The sequence below is a fragment of the Odocoileus virginianus genome, chromosome 19, assembly GCF_023699985.2.
Source record: "Odocoileus virginianus isolate 20LAN1187 ecotype Illinois chromosome 19, Ovbor_1.2, whole genome shotgun sequence".
NCBI lineage: Eukaryota > Metazoa > Chordata > Mammalia > Artiodactyla > Cervidae > Odocoileus > Odocoileus virginianus.
Window position 1 is genome coordinate 9898800 of NC_069692.1, and position 21796 is coordinate 9920595.

A 21796-nucleotide genomic window follows, 5' to 3' on the forward strand; every position below is an offset into this window, starting at 1 on the left:
CTTGAATCATCCCCAAACCACCCCTTCACCCCCATCTGTGGAAACACTGTCTTACATGAGACTGATCCTTGGTATCAAAAAGGCTGGGGACTGCTGCTTTAGTCAATTCTCAGGTCACTTCATAGGGCCCAGGAAGAATCCAGCCCCATCACCTGTCAAGGGGCCAACTTGACAATTATCCTTATTTTTCTTCCCCTCCCTCTCGGTTTAACTCCCTCTGTCTGCCATACTGCTTCATGGAATCTACATTCTCAAATAATCTGCCATCACACAAACATTTGTCTCAGCCTCTGGTTTCAGGGGAACCTGGGTTAAGACAGACATTATAGAGTTTCAGAGAACATTGAAAGAGAGAGTGAAGTCATTCAGTTGTGTCCAACTCTTTGCTACCCCATGGACTGTAGCCTGCTAGGCTCCTCTGCCCATGGAATTTTCCAGGCAAGAATACTGGAGTGGGTTGCCATTTCCTTCTCCAGGGGATCTTCCCCGACCCGGGGATCGAACCCGGGTCTCCCGTACTGCAGGCAGATTCTTTATTGTCTGAGCCGCCAGGGGCTCCCCATAAAATGTCTACCCACCTACATGGATGGCCTTCTGGCTTGTTTCTTTGGCTGAAAAGGAACAGAAGGAACCAGAAAAGGTCATGGAGGATATAGAGATGATATTCTGTGTGTAGTGATTAAACTTCTCTCTATCTCAATTGTTTTATCACCAGTGGAGATGAACCCAACTCAAAATCTTTCCAGCAATTGCTTCCAAATGCCAGGAATGGGGGGAAAAAACCCATCAACAATGCCTGTGGGGACTCACTTCTCATTATGCCATTTGTTCTACATTGCAAGATTCTCAGTATTGCACTTCAACCAGGAAGCTGGTCCCTTTGGAGGCTTCTTGCTAACGCAGAGTGGGTGGCAGTTCCCTGGAAAGTTAAACATTTGTACTGAGTGACACAGAGTTTCACTTGATGGTAGGAATAGAAAGGATGAGAACATGGGTCCCTGGAGAGGATCTCTGAGCAGGAAGCAGGAAACCCAGTGTCCATTCAGCTCTGTCATTGAGGCAAACAACAGCTATTGGCTCTCCCAGAACCTACCTGCCTCCACCAGCTCACCGAGGAAGCAGGTACCTTGGTTTTGGTCTCAGTTGGGTTTCCTGGAGCTGCAGCTGGACAGGTGAGGAAATGAGACTCCAAGAGGGGACCTTTCATAAAGCCAGGCTCCAGAAACAAATAAAAAAAAATCACCTTAAGCCTGCTGTGCACAGAGATAAAGGCAGAGACTGCCATCGGATCACCCAGGAGAAGGTTCAGACTAAGGCAGAGTTCCCAAGACAAAGCTAGAGCCGATCTCCTGAGGAGTTTGCACAGAGGGCAGGTAAAATTTACGGAATTCCGCAGCCACAGCTCTGGGTGGGTAAGGACCCGGTAAAGACACCTAGAGACTTCAGACATCCTGGCATTTAGATCCCTGGACTCTTCTGTTACTCAAAGTGGAGTCTGCAAACTAACAGTCTCAGCATCACCTACAAGCTGGTTAGACCTCCCTAGAGAGTCTGTGCTTTAAATAAGATCTCTCATTGATTCCCACACATGTTAAAGTTTCAGAGGGGGTGGCAGTGAGTCAGTTGTGTTAGCATGGGTTTCCTGGTTGTCTCTGACCCATGTGGCTCAAAGGTTTTCAACAGGGAGGGTACCACTCCCTGGGGGAGTGCCCTCTGGGAAGTTGGTGGGGGAATGCTGGTTGTCATAATGACTGGCACCTCCTGGCATTCAGTGAGCAGGTGCCAGGGATGCCAGACATCCTGCAATGTGTGGGATGATCCCTCAGAGCAAAGTATTGTCCCGCCCAAACGCCAATGGTATTCCTGACGAGAAACATGTTGGCTATTACTTAATCCGTAAAATGAGCATTTAGACCAGATAAATTCCCATGTTCCTCCCAGCTCTTTGAGTCTTTTTTTCTACCACTGTTTTTTACACCAATTTAGAAAGTTCTCAGCACTGCCTTTCCCTCCTAATTATGGCTGTTCTAAACCCAAGTCATTTTCATTTAGACAACTCCATGGAACCGGTCACAGAGAATAACCTTAATGAACATAATTCATAGCACTCCTTGTTACATATAACATGTCCATTCTGGTTAGAGTTCAAAGAGTCCTTTTAGTCCATTGAATGAATTTGTCATTGTGACGCTGGTAATACAAAAGAGTCTGGAAACACCGCAGTCAGCAAAGTCATACCAGATAGCAGTGAGGACGGTGAGGTTTGTAGCTGAAATGCTTCTCTCCCCCTTGTCACAACCTCTGCCCTGTTTGGATTAAGCAGGAAGGGGAACATTGGAGGAGATGCAGTTGCCAACAGCTGTTTAACGTAGTCTCCAAACAGAGAGCAGCAGGCAGCAGACACGGAGGGTCACAAGCAGGGTCTGCAAGCCTGGCTGCACTGAGAACTTTCTGAGTACGTGTGCCTGGTGGAGGAGATGAAGTAAGATCCAATCTGGTAGAAGCACAGGAAAATCTTCTATGTAAATAAGCGGGCTTATTTACTCATAATAAGTCAGTAAATAAGTGGGCTCCTTTTGGGTGTGGTGTTCTGATATTTGAAAATGAAAAACATGAATTAATTGCTATTTCTTCCACTGCAGTGCAGTCAGGACAAAGGAAAGGATCTAATGAAAAATGTGGGGAATCCCTTGGTGGTCTAGTGGTGAAGTCTCCACACTTTCAACACAGTGGGTGCTGGCTAGTCCCTGGTCAAAGAACCAGCTCCCACATGAAAGTGAAAAATGTTAGTCACTCAGTCGTGTCTGCCACTTTGTGACCCCATGGACTGTAGCCGGCCAGGCTCCTCTGTCCTTGGAACTTTCCAAGTAAGGATACTGGAGTGGGTTGCCATTCCCTTCTCTGGGGGATCTTCCTCACCCAGGAATCGAACCCAGGTCTTCTGCATCACAGGCAGATTCTTCACCATCTGAGCCATCAGGGAAGCCCCACCCATACTATAATCAATACACGCTGCAGGTGACTAGGTTAAGAAATGAAGGTCTGTGCAGTCCTCGGGAGATGACCTTTCCTAGGATTGTGTGTCCCAGGAGTCTGTGTAGTAGTCTTTGCCAATGCACTCACATTGTCCTCTGACTTCAAAAATTAATGGCGTGGATGAAAGCACAGCCTTTTGATAATTGGTGCTTGCACAAAGCTCCTCTATACATGTGTGTGGCTGGCTGCTGAGTTAAGCAAACAAGAGAGACAATGTTGAAGACTGGAGTTTTATCTGCGGCTTAGACTTTGTGTCAATCAACAGGGTAGTAATTGTGACCCCAATGTAGCCCTGGTCAGCAATAGAATGCTTTTTTTGATGTGATTTGGAAAAACAGATAGTCAATAAAGGCAGTTAAAAATACTTTTTCAAAAGCATGCATTAACATTTTATGGTGAAATGTGTAAATGCACAGGATCTGAACATGCTTAATAATGTCCATGCTTTGAATTTGCTGACTTGGGAGATCCACAACCAGATCTTTCCATAAAAAATACGTGTAACATATTTGCTATGATATCCAGTTTCAGTTTCTTTAAAGTGGAAGGAGAACTGAAGACATTTAATAAACAGTCTTGGTGCAGATCCTAGATTTTTGCTTACTGTTTGCTAATCTCTTACAGGGGGCTTTTCTGGTGGCTCAGTGGTAAAGAACCCGCCTGCAAAGCAGAAGATACAGGAGACCTGGGTTCAATCCCTGGGTGGGGAAGACCCCCTGAAGAAGGGCATGGCAACCCACTTCAGTATTCTTGCCTCGAGAATGCCATGGACAGAGGAGCTTGGAGGGCTATAGTCCATGGTCTCGCAAAGAGTTGAACACAACTAAAGAGAGTGAACATGCATGCATATGATATCTTACAGTGGTCTTGTCAACTATTATTACACTTATGAAAACTATTGAATCTTTCCAAGAATTGCCAATTTAGTTTTATGGAAACAATGACTCTTTTTCTTTTTGTTCATATCTATTAGTTTGCATTGCTGTGCATGCTAAGTCGCTTCAGTCATATCCAAGTCTTTGCAACCCTATGGACTGTAGCCCACCAGGCTTCTCTGTCCAAGGGATTCTCTAGGCAAGAATACTGGAGAGAGTTGCCATGCCCTCCTCCAAGAGATCTTTCCAACCCAGGGATTGAACCCGTGTCACCTGTGTCTCCTGCAGTACAGGCAGATTCTTTACCAGTGAGCCACCAGTTTGTATGACATTAAATTATACAGTTACAAGTTCAGTGGGGCATGAACAGGTTTGGAATCAACACAGCTGACCATTCAAAATGTGGGAATATGATTTTGGGGCATACCTTCTAGTCACAAGCATTTGTCTGGCCGTTTAAGTATATATGCTTTTGAAAAGGGAATGAAGAGGACTACTTAACCTGGAAAATAAGTTAAATGAAGGTATTTATTAATAAATAGCTACCTATTAAGGACTGAATCTTTATCTCTCTCTCAAATTCCTATGTTGAAGCCTCAACCCCCAACTCGGCTGTATTTAGAATAAAGAAGTAATTAGAAGTTAAATTAAGTCTTAAGGGTAGGAAAGTGATTTGACGGGATTAGTGCCCTTTTGAGAAGAGACAACAGAGAGAGCATGCATTCTCTGCCAAAAAAAGGTTGTGCTCACTGTTTGGTGGTCTGCAGCAGGTCTGATCCACTACAGCTTTCTGAATCCCAGTGAAGCCATTACATCTGAGAAGTGTGCTCAGCAAATTGATGAGATGCACAAAAAAAAATCACAATGCCTACAGCTAGCATTGGTCAACAGAAAGGGCCCAGGTCTTCCTCTGTGACAATGCTTGACCACACGTTGTGCGGCCAGTGCTTCAAAAGGTGAGCGAGCTGGACCGTGAAGTTTTGCCTCATCTGCCACATTCTCCTAACCTCTCACCAATCAGCTAACACTACACTTCAAGTATCTTGACAACTTTTTGCATGGAACATGCTTCCACAACCCGCAAGATTAAGAAAATCCTTTCCAAGAGTGTGTCAAATCCCAAAGCATGGGGTTTTACATTACAGAAATAAACAAACTTATTTCTTTTTTTTTAAGATTATAAATAATTTTATTGCCAAGTTATCCATATGAAAATTTAATTAATAAAAATTATACACTACAATAAAAATAATCTCTGTAATAGCAAAATTTAAGCATTTACAGCTTTTGGTTTCAATATGATGTCATTTTGGCCAGAATGATTTGGAAAAGGCCTTTTTGTTGGCAAAACTACATTGATTATAATGGTTCCTATTTTGATCAATAAAGATATGTTTGAGCCTAGTTTGGGCATATAGTTTGAGCCTAGCCTAAATCATTATAATGATTTAAAATTCATGACCTGAAACTGCAATTATTTTTGTACCAACTTAATTATACTATGTCTTTGGACCTCGGAAACATTCTACAGCAAATTTGAATTGGGTCAATACAAATTTATTACAATTCCTGAAAAACTGACAAAGTGCAGAGCCTAAGATAATGGATCCTGATAAACAGCATATTTGACTTTATTTCAAGCAAATATTGAAATGTATTTACAGGTTTAATCCTAATAATAAATTATTGAATATAGCTACTTAAACCAGCTCCTGGACTTAACAGTAAAAATAATCACTTTACAGGTTAGCTTTTCTTCTTATAATGTCTATACATAATTGTATATTTATAGTATATACATGTATAATTAGTATCTTATTATATATAACATTGCTATAGCAATACCATATATATAGGTATCATATCATATATTGTATATTATATATTAGTATTATGTGTACATGTTCAGTCATATCTGACTCTTTGTGACCCCATGGACTGTAACCCTCCAGGCTCCTCTGTCTATGGGATTTCCCAGGCAAGAATACTGGAGGTGGGTTGCCAATACTATATTATACAATATTATATATAGTAATATCACCTATATATGGGTTTCCCAGGTGACTCAATGTTAGAAGACCTCCTTGCCAATGCAGGAGACACAAGAGTTGCAGGTTCAGTCCCTGGGTCAGGAAGATCTCCTGGGGGAAGAAATGGCAACCCACTCCAGTATTCTTGCCTAGAGAATCTCATGGACAGAGGAGCCTGGTGTGCTGCAGTCCATGGGGCCGCAAACAGTCAGACACAACTGAGCAACAGATTATGCATGCACACACCATGTATATATAGCTATTATATTACTAAGAGGAATATAAAGCTTAGGAAAAAAAGTCATGAAACTATCATTATTTTCAACATATATGCTTCACTACATAAAATAGAAAAGTGCATATATATATATATATATATACATATACATATACATATATATATATACACCAACAGATAAATGATTATGCAAACTGATTGCATTCCCCAAACCAGCAACAAATAGTTCAACATATAACTTTTAAAGGTATCATTTGAAATATTAGGTTGGTGCAAACATAATTGTAGTTTCAGACCATGAATTTTAAATAATTATATTAGTAGCAAAACATGTAGTTATCTAGAAATAAATCTTTGACAAGTGTGTAAGGTGTTTGTAACAGAAAAAACTTTTTGAAAGCTATTAAAGAAATAAATATTCATTCATGACATGGAATATCTCAATAACATAAAGGTATCAGTTCTCCCAACAGACTTTTACTTGTGATGAAGTTAAACTGTATTATCCCGAAGTCCATGTAAATGATCAGAGGGCCAGGAATTGCCAACATAATTTTGAAGAACAAAAGGGACCCACATTTTAAAATATCATGCCTTTTGTATATCAAGTGAAAACACTAATTTGAAAGGATGCATGCCTCCCAATGTTAACAGCAGCACTGTCCACAATAGCCAAGACATGAATGCATTTTCAAAGCCCCTAATGGATGAATGGATAAAGAAGATGATACATATATATATATATAACATTATTTCATTATTTTTATGGATGAGTAGCATTCCAGAATACTGGAATAGTCATATGGCTTAACTTTCATCAAAAGTTAAAGTCTGTTGGGAGAACTGATGTCTTTGTGTTGTTGAGACTTCCCACGCATGAACATTTATTTCTTCAATAGCTTTAACAAAATACTGGAATACTATATATTTTATTACATATATATGCATATATATACATGTATATATATATGACAGAATACTACTCAGTTATGAAAAATAATGCCATTTGCAGCAGCAAGGGTGAACCTAGAACTTATCATACTAAGTGAAGTCAGAAAGAGACAGACAAATACCATATGATATCACTTATATATGGAATCTAAAGTATTGCTATAATACAAATGAACTTATTTACAGAACAGACTTACAGATATAGAAAACAAACTTATGATTACCAAAGGGGAAAGAGGGTAAGGAAGGGATAAATCAGGAGTTTGGGATTAGCAGATACACACTACTATATATAAAACAGATAAACAGCAGTGTCCTACTCTATAGCATAGGGAGTTATATTCAATATCCTATAGTAAACTATAGTGAAAAGGAAAAAATATATGTATAACAGAATCACTTTGCTGCATACCAGAAACTGACACAATGTTGTAAATCAACTATAGTTCAACACAAATTTTTTAATTAAAAAAATATCATGTATCTTGTAACTCAAGCTATTAATTTTGTACCTAAAGCTTAAAGGACACTGTAGTTTATGACAGAGTAGGTTAGCACAGGGAGAGAACATCTAGACTGATGAACAGCCTAAAGAGAGATCCACATGTAAGGAAGATTCTTATCTACCGGAAGAGCCTCTGACTCCTGGGGACAGAATGCTGGAGGAGCTGGTTGTCCATACTAAACACTTATATTTAAATCTTTAATTCATATCATTCCACAAAACAGATTTCAAGTGAATAAAAGATGTAAATGTGAACAGAAAACCTTTAAAATTTTTAAAAGAAAATATAGGAAAATATCTTTATGATCTTGGATTAGGAAAGGATGATTTCAGGCAAGATTTTTTAAACTACATATCATAAAGGATAAGATTCATAAACTAGGATAATTAAGATTTAAAACTTCTGTACATCAAAAGATACCATAAATGAAACAAAGATAAACATCAAACTGAAGGAATTTATTATAAGGCATATACTTGATAAAGGATTGGTGTTTAAAACATGTAAACAGTCCTACAAATCAATTTTTGTAAAAGATAAATGTTTTAATAGAAGATCAAAGGGCAGGACAGACGGTCATTTCATGGAATAAGAAACTTGAATGTAAAATAAATACAGGAAAAGACATTCAAGCTTATTGGTGATTGGTAAATAAATGTAAATTTAAAAAATGAGATTCTGTCTTCTACCTACCACAGACTGAAACTGGAGAAAACATAGAATAGAAGGTCAACACCTGGGGAATTATTAAGTAGTGGTCATACATATCCTAGATGTTTAATGTTAAAGACTGGCAAGTATATTTGAAATTCTGCATTCTTAATATTTAAGGAATGAGAAAAAAGTTTATAGAAATCTCTATGACCTTGGCAGACTAAAGCTCAGAAAAGAATAGGTACTATAGGCAGGTGGTACTGATGAAAGGAGCCATGAGCAGGTCGATGGAAAACTATTTTGTTATTTGAACCAGCTTTCCAGTTAATGCCAATGTAAATGTGTGTGTGTGTGTGTGTGTCTGTGTGTATGTGTGTGTGTGCACGCACTAAGTCACTTCAATCGTGTCCAACTCTTTGTGATCCTATGGACTGTTGTCCACCAGGCGGCTCTGTCCATGGGATTCTCCAGGCAAGAATCCTGGAGTGGATTGCTCCTTCAGGGGATCTTCCCGATCCAGGGATCAAACCTGCATCTCTTATGTCTCCTGCTTTGACAGGTGGGTTCTTTACCTCTGGCACCACCTGGGAAGCCTGTAAATGATAGTAAGCATAAATTTAATATAAACACAAAGTTAAATCTATACTTAACTAAATTTTTAATTAATTAATATGGCCACACCGGGTCTTAGTTGCAGCATGTGGGATTGAGTACCTCAACCAGGGATCAAACCTTGACCCCCTTTGCATTGTGAGTGCAGAGGTTTAACCAGTAGATCACCAAGAAGTCCCATAACTAAATATTAATGTAAACAAGGCATTTTTAAAAACCAAAATATTTATAATGTTAAAAAGGGTGGAGACAATTTAAAATTGGAGGAACTGAACTACATTTTATTTCCTAGCCACATATAGACCATGTTTCCTTTTTCTATATGTCTATACAGCAGCTGGTCCTATTTTTAACATGTAGTGAGGGGAATAATAAAAAGTTAATCGTTTAATTAGTAATAATGGTAGCTTGGCATTTAACATTCTCCTCAGTATAGTCCATCTTATCTTTCCTGAATTATCTACTACTGCTTTCTCTTGCACTTGTATACCAACAAAACAGAATTGTGTCTTTTCCTCTAAATCCACTACTGTACCTTTGGCCATGTGTCTGCCTCTAAAAACACCATCGACTTCAGCAGTGGCTATCAAATTTCTACTCATCCTTTAGGGCCCGGCTCCAATATCCTCTCTTGGCTTTCTTTGATCAATCCCCACCTCTGCTATGCAAATTTAAGGCGCATGTCTCTTTCTACTTTATCCTATAGTTATCTATGCTCATATTATAGCTCCCTCTACTAGACTGTATCTCCCTTAAACAGTAACCCAGACGTTTTCATGTCAGATTGCCCATGGTGCCTGGCAGAAAAACCAGGACTACAAGTATTTAAAAACTGTGAATTAATGTGTTGGATGACAAATTTTTTTTGTCTTTATCACAGTACCAAAATCAAGGTAAAATAAATTAATATAATACTGCTAATGGAAAAGAACTTGGCCACATTAAAGAGACCTTAGTTATAATTATACCTCGCAGAATTATTTCTCAAAATTCCCGAGTTCAGTTTCATTCCTTCACCAAGAAAACCCTTGGTTAAACATAATCTCTCCACATGCACAGACTTGCATCATACCTGCTTGCTGTAAGCCTGGATCATATCAATCACCAGGGGAAGTAAGTTCTCCGGGCAGTCTGCTCCAGACCTCCCTTAAAACCTCCCTTCCCCTGAAGCTTTCCAAACAAAGTTCAAGCACATTACCGGAGGGAGAGGAAGGTATTTCCTTAAGAAATCAGTCAAAAAAAAAAAAAAAATGTTGACGTGAAACCAAAACAGCGCATATTTCTCCTATGCTAGCAGTGGCTAACATGATATCTTGCTATGTTTTATGAATTTTGCTGTAAGATTTTATGGAAATACATACTGAATTAAATTAGGACATCATTCATATCTGCCCCTTGAGAGATTTTGTGAATGCACAACTTTTTTCCTCAAATACTTGAGTTAAATTCTGGCTTACAAGTTAAAGCAGTTTGATAGAACCATTTATTCTGAAAGACCTGTCTGCTGTCCTTTAATGAGTTACTTCATTCTATTCAGAAACTAATAAAGTGATGTCATTAAATTATGAAATGTATTCTTAAAATTCATCACCTAGTTATTTAAGAATTAAAGGCAGCACTCACTTGGCACATTATACATGCACACACATGCATGTATGTGCAAGCATATATGTTTGTATACACATGTACACATATGCATATATGCAATACATTCACATATACACCACACATAGCCCCCCCACGCATATACTCCTACACAATTATACCACCCACATATACCTTGTAATAGGAGACCAAATTATTTCACATAGAAAAATAATAACTACAATGCAAAAGTACAAAAGTAAGAACTGTTTGACAATGTGAATTTTGGTATACAAGGTTTTCGAGTTAGCAATTTATTCCCTACATCATCAAAATATCTCAAGTGAGTATAAAAGTATAGATAAAATAGGAGGAAAATATTTGATTAATACAAAAAAATCCAGTAAAAGAGCAAAGCACACAGAACAAGTAGAAAATAAATACTAAGATGATGGACTTAAAATCATGTCAGTAATCACATTAAATGTAAAAGGACTAAGCATCCCAACGAAAAGAAATCAGTTTCTTAAAACAGAGCCTCAAAATATGTATAGAAAAATTTAACAGAGTTATATAAAATGACATATATAAATGACAAAGTTCATCTTAAAATTGTCTTCAATCTCTGTTGGTCTGATTCTCCTGATCTTGCTCACGTGTCTTATTTCCTTGTGCACTCATTTTCCTCAGAAATTTATCTCAAGGAATAATTTGAGGTCTTTTTTTTTTTTTGAAGGTACTTCAATGCATATACAATAAAAGGACTCAGAAGAGCAACTTCTTGAGCCACAAAGCCATGGACCCAGAGGAGTGACCCATGGACAGAATAAAACAAATGGTTTATGACAGAGGTCACTATTATACTCTAAGTACAAACTGATTATTGTGCCACAGGACTCCCAGGAGAGGCAATAGCCCTGAGACCTCTGGTGCCAGTTTCTTCTTTCTGCCTGGGTATGTCACACTTTGCCCACCTTTTCTCACCATACTCTAAGACTCAGAGCCTCTGAGAGGAGAACAAGCAAGCAGAGGCCAAGGAATGACTATCAAGGAGAGGTAGCAACATCTTAACACCCAGAGGGATGGGATGGAGAGGGAGGCGGGAGGGGGGATCAGGATGGGGAACACATGTAAATCCATGGCTGATTCATGTCAATGTATGGCAAAAACCACTACAATATTGTAAAGTAATTAGCCTCCAACTAATAAAAATAAATGGAAAAAAAATAAAAGCATTCTTGAAAGCTTACCAGATTTCCTATAAATCATACTTTGTTGTGGAGAAAATATGTGGGAGTAAAAGTGAAAAAAGACACTTATTGAAGCAGGGCAATGGGACCACTGACACTTATTATACTTCATTTTTTGCAAATGTACATATTTGGAGACTTTTGAAATTCTCTGAAATAAAATTACAAAAGCATCAATAGATGGCTTTAACAATACATGATATAAAGTAAACTGGAAGATAAATTGGAGAAAATGATATGGAATGTAGCAAAGGGAAGATAAAAGAAGTTGAGAGATCAGAGCAGGACCAGGGATAAAAAGAGAGGAAGAAGAGTTGGAGAGGAAGAGGATGGTAAAAGGTGAGTGTCCCTGAGAATTGATTTAGAAGGGATACCATGCGCTTTAATTTTGTAGACACTCAATATGTCGCTGATGAAAGGGGAATATGTGATTTGGGGCATACATGGTTCCCGGGGGCTTCCCTGGAGGCTCAGATGGTAAAGAATCTGCCTGCAATGCAGGAGACCTGGGTTTGATCCCAGGGTTGGGAAGATCCCCTGGAGGAGGGCATGGCAGCCCACTCCAGTATTCTTCCTGGAGAATCCCTATGGACAGAGGAGGCTGGTGGGCTATAGTCCATGGAGTCACAAAGAGTTGGTCATTACTGAGCGACTAAGCATACAGCACAGGGTTCCCGGCAACCACCATCGCCTCAAGCGAGGTCCTAGTTGGCAGGCAGGCTTGCAGCATCGTGCTGAAGCACAGTTACTTCCTGAGGGGATGTGGATGCCTCTAACCTCTTTCCTTATTTGCAGCCTCTTCACATGGAGACTCAGAGCAGAAGGGAAAATAACTAAATGTGCAATGTTTCCAGATATTCATGGTGAATGTTATTTTTCTTTAAAAAGTGGATCAAGGACTTTCCTGGTGGTCCATTTGTTAAGAATCTACCTGCTGATACAGTAGACACAGGTTCAATGCCTGGTCCGGGAACTAAGATCCCATAGACGGGCACCTAAGCCCCTGCACCACTAGTGATCCCATACTCTAGAGTCTATGAGGCCCCTACATGCTCTTCAAGAGAAGCCACTGCAATGAGAGAAGTAGGTGCACCACAGCTAGAGTAGCCTTCGATCACCGCAACTGAGAAAGCCCCCACACAGCAACAAAGACTAAAAGCAGTCAAAAATAAATAGATAAATCCCTTTTTTTTAAAGTGGAACAAAGTTATCACCATTAGGTCACAAATATGCTACATTTTTAGTTGACTTGGGGTAAGTCTTCTGTAAACAAACAAAAAATCCTTAACTATAAAATGTCAACAGCAAACCAGAAAAATATTTTTAAGAACATGATAAACAACTGTAAAACATGGGTATCATATTAAAGTACACATATTTATGAAGAAAAAACTGGTAGTTACATTTTATCCTAATTTTAATATTAAGAATATTACTTTTTAATGTCTTAATACATTTTATTTTTTAGGGTAGCTTTAGGTTTACAGAAAAACTGCAGAGAAAGTAACTCTTGCATAAAGTCTCACCTGTGATTAACATATCGCATTAGTGTGAAGCATTTGTTCACATTGGTGAACCAATATTTATACCTTATTATTAACCTAAGTCCATAGTTTACATTGGGGCTCATTCTCTGTGTTATCAGTTGTATGGGTTTTGACAAATGCATAAGCTCATGAATCCATTATCGTATAGAATAGTTTCACGGTCCCCAAAATGCCCTGGATTCCACTTATTCAAATTTCTCTCCCTTTGCCCGAACCTCTGGCAATCATTCCCGTTGTTCAGTTGCTAAGTCATGTCCAACTCTTTGTGACCCCATGGATTGCAGCATGCCAGGCTTCCCTGTCCTTCACTATCTCCCAAAGTTTTCTCAAACTCACATCCATTGAGTCAATGATGCCATCCAACCATCTCATCCTTTGTTCCTCCTTCTCCTCCTGTCTTCAATCTTTCCCAGCATCAAGGTCTTTTCCAATGAGTCAGCTCTTCTCATCAGGTGGCCAAAGTATTATAGTTTCAGCTTCAGCACAGTCCTTCCAGTGAATATTCAGGGTTAATTTCCTTTAGGATTACTGGTTTGATCTCCCTGCTGTCCAACAGACTCTCAAGAGTCTCCTCCAGCATCACAGCTCAAAAGCATCGATTCTTTAGTGGTCCAACTCTCATATCCGTACAAGCCTACTGGATTATACTGTCTCGATAGTCTCTCCTTTTTCAGATAGCTGACATTTGAAATCATACCATGTATTTCTCTGTTCAGGGCACCATAAGAAGATAACACAACCTGGGTGGCTTAAACAGCAACTGTTTTTTCCTCACAGTTCTGGGTGCCAGAAGGCCAATATCAAGGTGCCAACAGTGTTGGTGTTTGGTGAGATCTCTCTTCCTGGATTGTTGATGGTCGCCATATTGCTGTATCCTTACATGGTCTCTTATCTGGGCACGTGTAGAGAAAGAGAAAGGGAGTGAGAGAGTGCTGGTGTCTTTGCCTCTCTTTTAAGGACACCAGTGCTATCCAATTAGGGCCCATACTTACGACTTTGTTTAACCTTAATTACTTCTGCAAAAGCCCTATCACAAATTGCAATCAGCTTGGGGGTGAGAGCTTCAACATTTGAATTTTGGGGGAGCACAATTCAGTTCATAATGAACCATATGTAGCCTTTTCAAACTGGTTTCTTTCACAAAGCAATATGCACTTAAGATTTTTCCATGTCTTTCCATGGCTAAATAGTTCATTTCTTTTTATTGTTGAATCATATTCCATTGTTTGAATGTGTAACAGTTTGTGTATTCACTCACCTTCTGATGGACTTCTTGATGGCTTCTAATTTGCAATTGTGAATAAGGCTGTTACAAATACTCATGTAAAGATTTTTGTGTGGACATATGTTTCCAACTCATTTAGGTAAACACCTAGGAGTGCAATTACTGGACTTTATGGAGCCTATGTTTATCTTTGTAAAAACTGTTGACCTGTCTCTCAAAGTAACTATACCAATTTTGCATTCCCCCTAACAATAACTGAGAGTTCTGTTGTTCCACATCCTCACCAGTTTTTAGTGTTGTCAGCATTTTCATTTTAGCCATTCTAATAAGTGTTTCATTTTCATTTCATGAGTAACTAAAAAAAAAAAAAAAAAAAAAACCACGATGGAGCAAAATATGGAGAAAACATCCTAATATTGCAAATTTAATATTTAATATTATAATTGTATTCTAATACAAGTTAATACAATTTAATATTGTAAAATTCTAATGATGTATGATATTGAGCATCTTCTCATGTGCTTATTTGCTACCTGTATATAATTTTCGGTGGGGATGTCTATTCAAATTGTTTGTCCATGTTTTGGTTTTTTATTATTGAGCTTCAAGAGTTCTTTGTATATTTTGGATACCAGGCCTTTATTAAATGTGCTTTGCAAATATTTCCTTCCAGTCTGTGGTTTGTCATTTCATTCTCTTAACAGTGTTCTTTACAGAGGAAATGTTTTAAATTTTAATGAAATCCAACTTAGAAATTTTTTCTTTCATTGATCATGTTTTCATGTATCTAAAACTTATCACCAAACCTGTAGTCACCTATAATTTCTATTTATCTTCTAGAAATTATATAGTTTTGCATTTTTATATCTATAGTCAATTTTGAATTAATTTTGTGAAAAGTATAAGGTCTATGGCTAGATGATGATGATGACGATTTACATGTGGATATCCCGTAGTTCCAGCATCACTTTTGGAAAAGATGATCCTTTCTCCACTGAATTACCTTTGTTCCTTTGTCAAAGATCAGTTGAAAATATTCGAATGGGTCTATTTCTGAACTCTTTATTCAGTTCTGTTGACCTGTTTATTATTTCATCAAGACCTCACTGTCTTCATCACTGTAGTTTTATAGTAAGTCTTGAAGTCAGGTAGTGTCAGTCCCCTGACTGTTCCTCTTCAATGTTGTACTGGCTCTTATGAATATTTCATCTTTCCATAAAACTTTTGAATCAGTTCACTCATATTTATAAAATAATTTTCCAGGATTTTGTCTGAGGATGTGTAGGATCCATCAATTGAGAAAAACTTACATCTTGCTGATACTGAGGCTTCCTATCCATGAACATGGACTTCATTTAGATATTCCTTTATTTCCATCTAAATAAAGTCTCCATTTATTTAAGTTTCATTCATTTCTTTCACCAGGATTTGTAGTTTCTCTCATATAGATCTTATACATATTTTGTTAGATTTATACCTAAGTATCTCTTAAAAATTTTTTGATGCTAATGTAAGTAGTGTTATTTTTTAAATTCAAATTCTAATTGTTCGTTTTCTGGCATATAGGAAAGTAATTGACTTTTCATTTGCTGGCATATAGGAAAGTAACAACATTGATTGTATATTCTGAAACTTTGCTGTAATTGCTTATTTGTGTCAGCAATTTTTGATTGATTATTTGGTATTTTCTACATCAACATTTTTGCCATCTGGGAACAAAGACCGTTTCATTTCTTCCTTTTCGTTCTATATAGTTTTTATTTTCTTGTTCCAATGCATTAGCTAGGATTTCCTGTATGATGCTGAATAGGAAAAGAGACATCCTTGCTCTTAGTTTTAGGGGGAAGCATTTAGTTTCTCATCACTAAGTATAATCCTAGCTATAGGTTTTTAAAATAGATGTTCTTTATTAAGTTAAGGAAGTTATTCTGCATTCCCAGTTTGCTTAGAGTTTTGATCATGAATGAATGTTGAATTTGTCAAATAATTTTTCAACATCTATTGATATGATTATATGATTTTCTTCTTTAATCTGTTGATGTGATGTATTACATTAGTTGCTTTTTGAATGTTCAACTAGCCTCGCATATCTGGAACAAACCCCATTTGGTCATAGTAAAGTATACTGTTGTCTGCAACTTACTTTGAAATATATTTAAAACAAAATTAAGATGGATAGAGTGATTTGTTTAGAAGATTTTATAATACATTGTTGGAAAAAATTATAAATTTATATAAATGTGCAAGGACTGTAGAAATAAAACAAATAGAAAAGTAGAAGTGTTTTGATTTATAGTGTTTTTGCTATGGTGAGTACTTTTTTTTTCTCCTTTCAATTTAGAGTGCTCTGAGTGTTGCCAAATTTATACTTTAAAAACTCGGTGGTAAGTTCCCACTGAATTTTTAAAAAACTCTTTCTTATTCCCTAAAAATATGTTCCTGTTTTAAAACTCACTTTCTCATTTTCACCCTAAAGGTCAAAATTCCAACCAACATAACTTTTTTCAATAACAGCAGTAATGCTTCTTCTCTGACTGTGTTGACTTTTTCTCCTTATTGACTTAAAAAAATCTAATTAAACACATAATCGACTCAAACTTTTCCTAACGTTCTAATTTTATAAGGGCATTCTAGGTGCCATGGACAGAAGCGAAAGAGTTAAACTTATAGCAGTAAAATAGAAAAATGTCCACCAGTCAGTCATCAGATGTGGGGATTGATTTTTCTGATCCTGTTCTGCATTTGCGTCACTCTTTTATTGAACCTCTGAAAAACATTTTTTGAGAGAAAAGAGGACTAAATTGCCCAACAAGAATGTTTTTAATAAACAGAGTTCAAATTCAAACATCTAAGTCCAGAAATATCAAAGGAAATGTTTATTGTTGCATTTTTTTCTCTTGTTTTTCAGCCTTACTTAGAGAAAAGACTTGACATTTCAAATGAGTAAGCTCAAGTATTCACAACATTCAAGTTATTGTGCTAGACAGATTTTGGAAATGCAATAATGAGTTAGATAAAGTCCTTGTTTCACAAAGCAAAAAGCCCCAGCATTTCAAACATCTTATGCAGACTACAAGAGGAGTCAGCAGAAGGAGAGAGCAGAGTAGTGCTGACTTTGTAGAGAAAGCCACGTTAGCTTAGATGCAAGGCAGTTTCAAGTCTTTTTTTTTTTTTCTTTAGGAAAAGGAGTGTATTAGAGTTCTCCAGAGAAATAGAGCAAATAGGGTGTATACAGAGGGAGAAAGATATACTTTGAGGAATTGGCTTATGTTGTTATGGAGGCTTGGCAAATCCAAAATCTTCAGGGTAGGCTGGCAGGCTGAAGACCCAGACAAGAGCTGCAGTTCCGAGTTCCCTGGTGGTACAGTGAGTAAGAATCTGCTTGCCAATGCAGGGGACACAGGTTCGATCCCTGGTCCAGGAAGATTCCACATGCTGTGGAGCAACTAATTCCATGTGCCAGAACTACTGAGACAGTGTACCACAAGTACTGAAGCCCAAGCAACTAGAGCCTGTGTTCCGCAACAAGAGACACCATTGCTATGAGAAGCCCACACACTGCAACTAGAGCAGCCCCCGCTCCCAGCAACCAGAGAAAACCTGCACACTGCAAGGAAGACCCGGCACAACCAGAAATCAATAAATAACAACTATAAATAAAATTTGAAAAGCTCTCATCACAAGAAAAAAACAAGATAAAGAAACAAAGACAACTGTTGCAATCTGAGTCCTAAGAATTTCTTCTTCTTCCAGAGAGGCCAACTTTTGACCAGTTGGACAAGGCCCACGCCTATTATGGAGTGTAATCTGTTCTACTCAAAGTCTACTGATATCTAATCACATCTAAAAAATACCTTCACAGCACTAACTAGAATAATATTTGACCAAAGAACTGGGTACCAGGTGTGGCCTATTCAAGTTGACACATAAAATTAATTAATTGGTGATGGACAGGGAGGCCTGGCATGCTGCGGTTCTTGGGGTCGGACACGACTGAGTGACTGAACTGAACTGAACACATAAATTACAGAGAGAGAAGCATGTTCTCAGGCCTAGGGAAGAACTGAAGACTTGTCACAGGGACAATTTGTAGGGATCATTCATGAAGCAAAGTTAGAAAGAAGGGAGGGGGTAAGATCTAGGGACAGGCAGAGGGGCTTGCCTTAGAAAGAAGGACGAGAAAGGATGGGTTAGGCGTTGGAAGACTTTGAAATGAAGAGAAAAAAGCTGGAAAAAATTCATGTTGGACAACTTTTATCTCTCAGGAAAAAATGAGGTCTTTGTTGGGAGAAAGGGCTGGGGGTTGACTTTTCAGCTAAAAAGCACATCCTAGGGATGATAATGAGGTTTGAAGATGTAGAAAGTACTAGGGATAGCATTCAGAATAATTTTTATTGAACCTATTTCTTGAAACATAAAAATTTAAAAACCTATTAATTTTTATGTTGTAAGAAATCTTTTTCTTTTCTTTTCTTCCCATCTCCCCCCACCTCCCAGCATGATCTTTAAAAGAGGAGAAACTATGGAATTAGACCAACTGGAATTTGAATCCCAGGAACCCACTCATTAACCCACTATGTAACTTTGGAAAAATACTGTAAACTCTCATCGTCTCTGTTGTAAAGAGTAAATAAAATGAAAAAGTGTCTGCAACAGTGGAGGATGCTTAACTGGGGTGATTTTGCCCTTCAAAGGACATTTGACAATGTCTAGAGATGGTTTTGGTTGTGACAGCTGGTGGAGGGAGGATAGATGTGTGCTATTTGCATGTGGTAGGTAGAGGCCAAGGATGCTGTTAAACGGTATTCCAGGTACAGGACAGTCCCAAACAACAAAGAATCATCCAGTCCAAAATTTCCGTGGTGCCAAGGTTGAGGAAGGAACTCTGTTCAGAACAATGCCTGAGGCATTATAAACAGTAAGTGTTGGTTTCTGTTTTTTCTATTAATCATGGGAAACCAAATGGAATAGAATTTTTACCCAGAAGTGGCCACATCTGAAGGTTTATTTTCTAAAATATTTAAAGTACTCTGTTTGAAGATTAAAGTATAATTTAGAGACAAAATAAGAGGAAACTGTATTCAAAATTCTTACACAAATAAGAAAAAACAAAACAAAACACCAAATAGACCAAGAAATACTCAAAGTCTAACTCCTCATTATGAAAGAAACCCTGTGGTTCTTTATGAAAAGCTCTGGGCTAGGACATGCCTATTCTAAGGTATTATGTACTATCAACCAAATTTTGAGGAAACTTTTCAATTAATTGTGATTTACATTTGTAAACTTATTTATATATTTTCCCTTTATCAATGATTTATTTTAGAACTAAATAGACAATATGACAACATTTTTTTTTCCAGCCTTAAATGGAATTTCTTAGCTAAAAGTAAAACAGAAATACCTTGAGTAACTTCAACGCGGACACAGTACAGCTTTACCTGAAATATCTCAGTACTTCTGGTTTCTGCAGCAGTTGAGACAGTAAAAAATTATGCAGATATAGTGATTTTAGTTCCTGTAAATCAATTTGCCCCTATTTGTATCGAAAGTCCAAATAATTTCTATTCTATTTTGGTGGGGTTGGGAAGGAGGATGACTCTGTAAGTACATTAATTGTTACCTAGCACTTAGTAATGCTATCATTCCTAAATCCCACCTTTGCTTCATCTTTTTCTTCACATTGTGAGCAAAAGGTGCAAAAATAAAACTTGCCAAACTAGAAAACACTTGTCCCCCGGGAAAGCTTCTACCTGTTAAATGTGATGAGGAGACTTGAAAATGACTTTGAATTTGATGCTAAGTATTGAATTAAGAAGTCTGATCAGCTAAAAACAGGATGAGAAAGAAACTGTGATGCTTGCTCACTGGCCAGTGGGCAGAATTCCTTCCTTGGCCTCAAGTGACTGATTAAAGTCTAGAGAAAAGAGGAGGGAGTGTTATCGCTGGAACTGAACAGATAAATTTCAGTGGAGGTGGAGAAGGAACAGAAGGTCATGGCTGAAATCATCCATCATGATCACTCTTGTGAGCAGGGTAGGGGTAAAATATTTTCTAAAAGTATTAAAAAATAGTAGCTGCCATCTGAGGAGAGCTTCCCAGGCTTTATGGATATTCTTTTGTTTGATCCTAACAACAAACTTTCAGAGTTAAGATGGTCTTTCCCCTTTCTCAAATAAGAAAAATCAAGCTGAAAGAGAGAGAGAAAATAAATTGGCCTGAGTTCACCCAGCTGGTAAACAACCTTGGCAGGATTTAAATGTAAAATGAGAGGAATGTTAAGATAACTGAAAAATATACCTTCATTTGTGCCTGTTTACAATGAAAAGACATCTTTTGTGGGTTTTTACAAAATTAAAGCACTTCATTTTTTCAGCAGTTTCAGGTTCACATTTTGTGGGGGTTTTAAACCAATGTTATAATCTATAAGAAGTTAAAATTGGTTGGGAACCCTCAAGTTCCATATAACCATTTCATGTACCTTTTCTACACTTACACACACATATGCAATTCAACAAAGATAAAATATACATGCTTTAAAAATTCAAAGACCACATTTTCTAACTATAGTGGTTTCTTTCTTGCTTTTCACCTTCCTTCATCCTCCACTGACTCCCACATTTTATCAATATTTCTCATCCTTCTTCCTTTGTTCACATACCCATAATCAAATATACACACACATACATGCACACATGCATATACATTAATGAATATAAATACATACCTATCTACATATACATGCATTATGTAGATTTGGGGGGTGTGTTTTTTGTTAATGGAATCATCTATGTTCCTCAGTGCATTTCACCTAAGTACACTCAGAGGGCTTCCCAGGTGGTGCTAGTGGTAAAGAACTTGCCTACCAGTGCAGGAGACGTAAGAGACGTGGGTTCGATCCCTGGGTAGGGAAGATCGCCAGGAGGAAGGCATCTTCTTGCCTGGAAAGTCTGGTGGACAGAGGAGCCTGACATAGTCCTTAGGGTCACAAAGAGTTGCATATGATGAAAATGACTTGGCACAAACACACACACGCACACTCAGAGGAAATCCCTCCAGGGCAGAGAGTTTGGACCTGAAGTATTTCTGCCAATGGCAGCACAATGTCCCAGAGTATGGACAGACCATGGTATATTCAACCATTTGCCACTGATGGGCACCCACTTCGTTGCTGTTTTTCTGCTACTAAACAAAAACTGTTGTAATAATGATCCACATGCATAGCCTTGATTTATTTTGAGCCTTGAATTTCTCCATTTCCTTCTTCCCTCCACGTTTAGAGTCACCA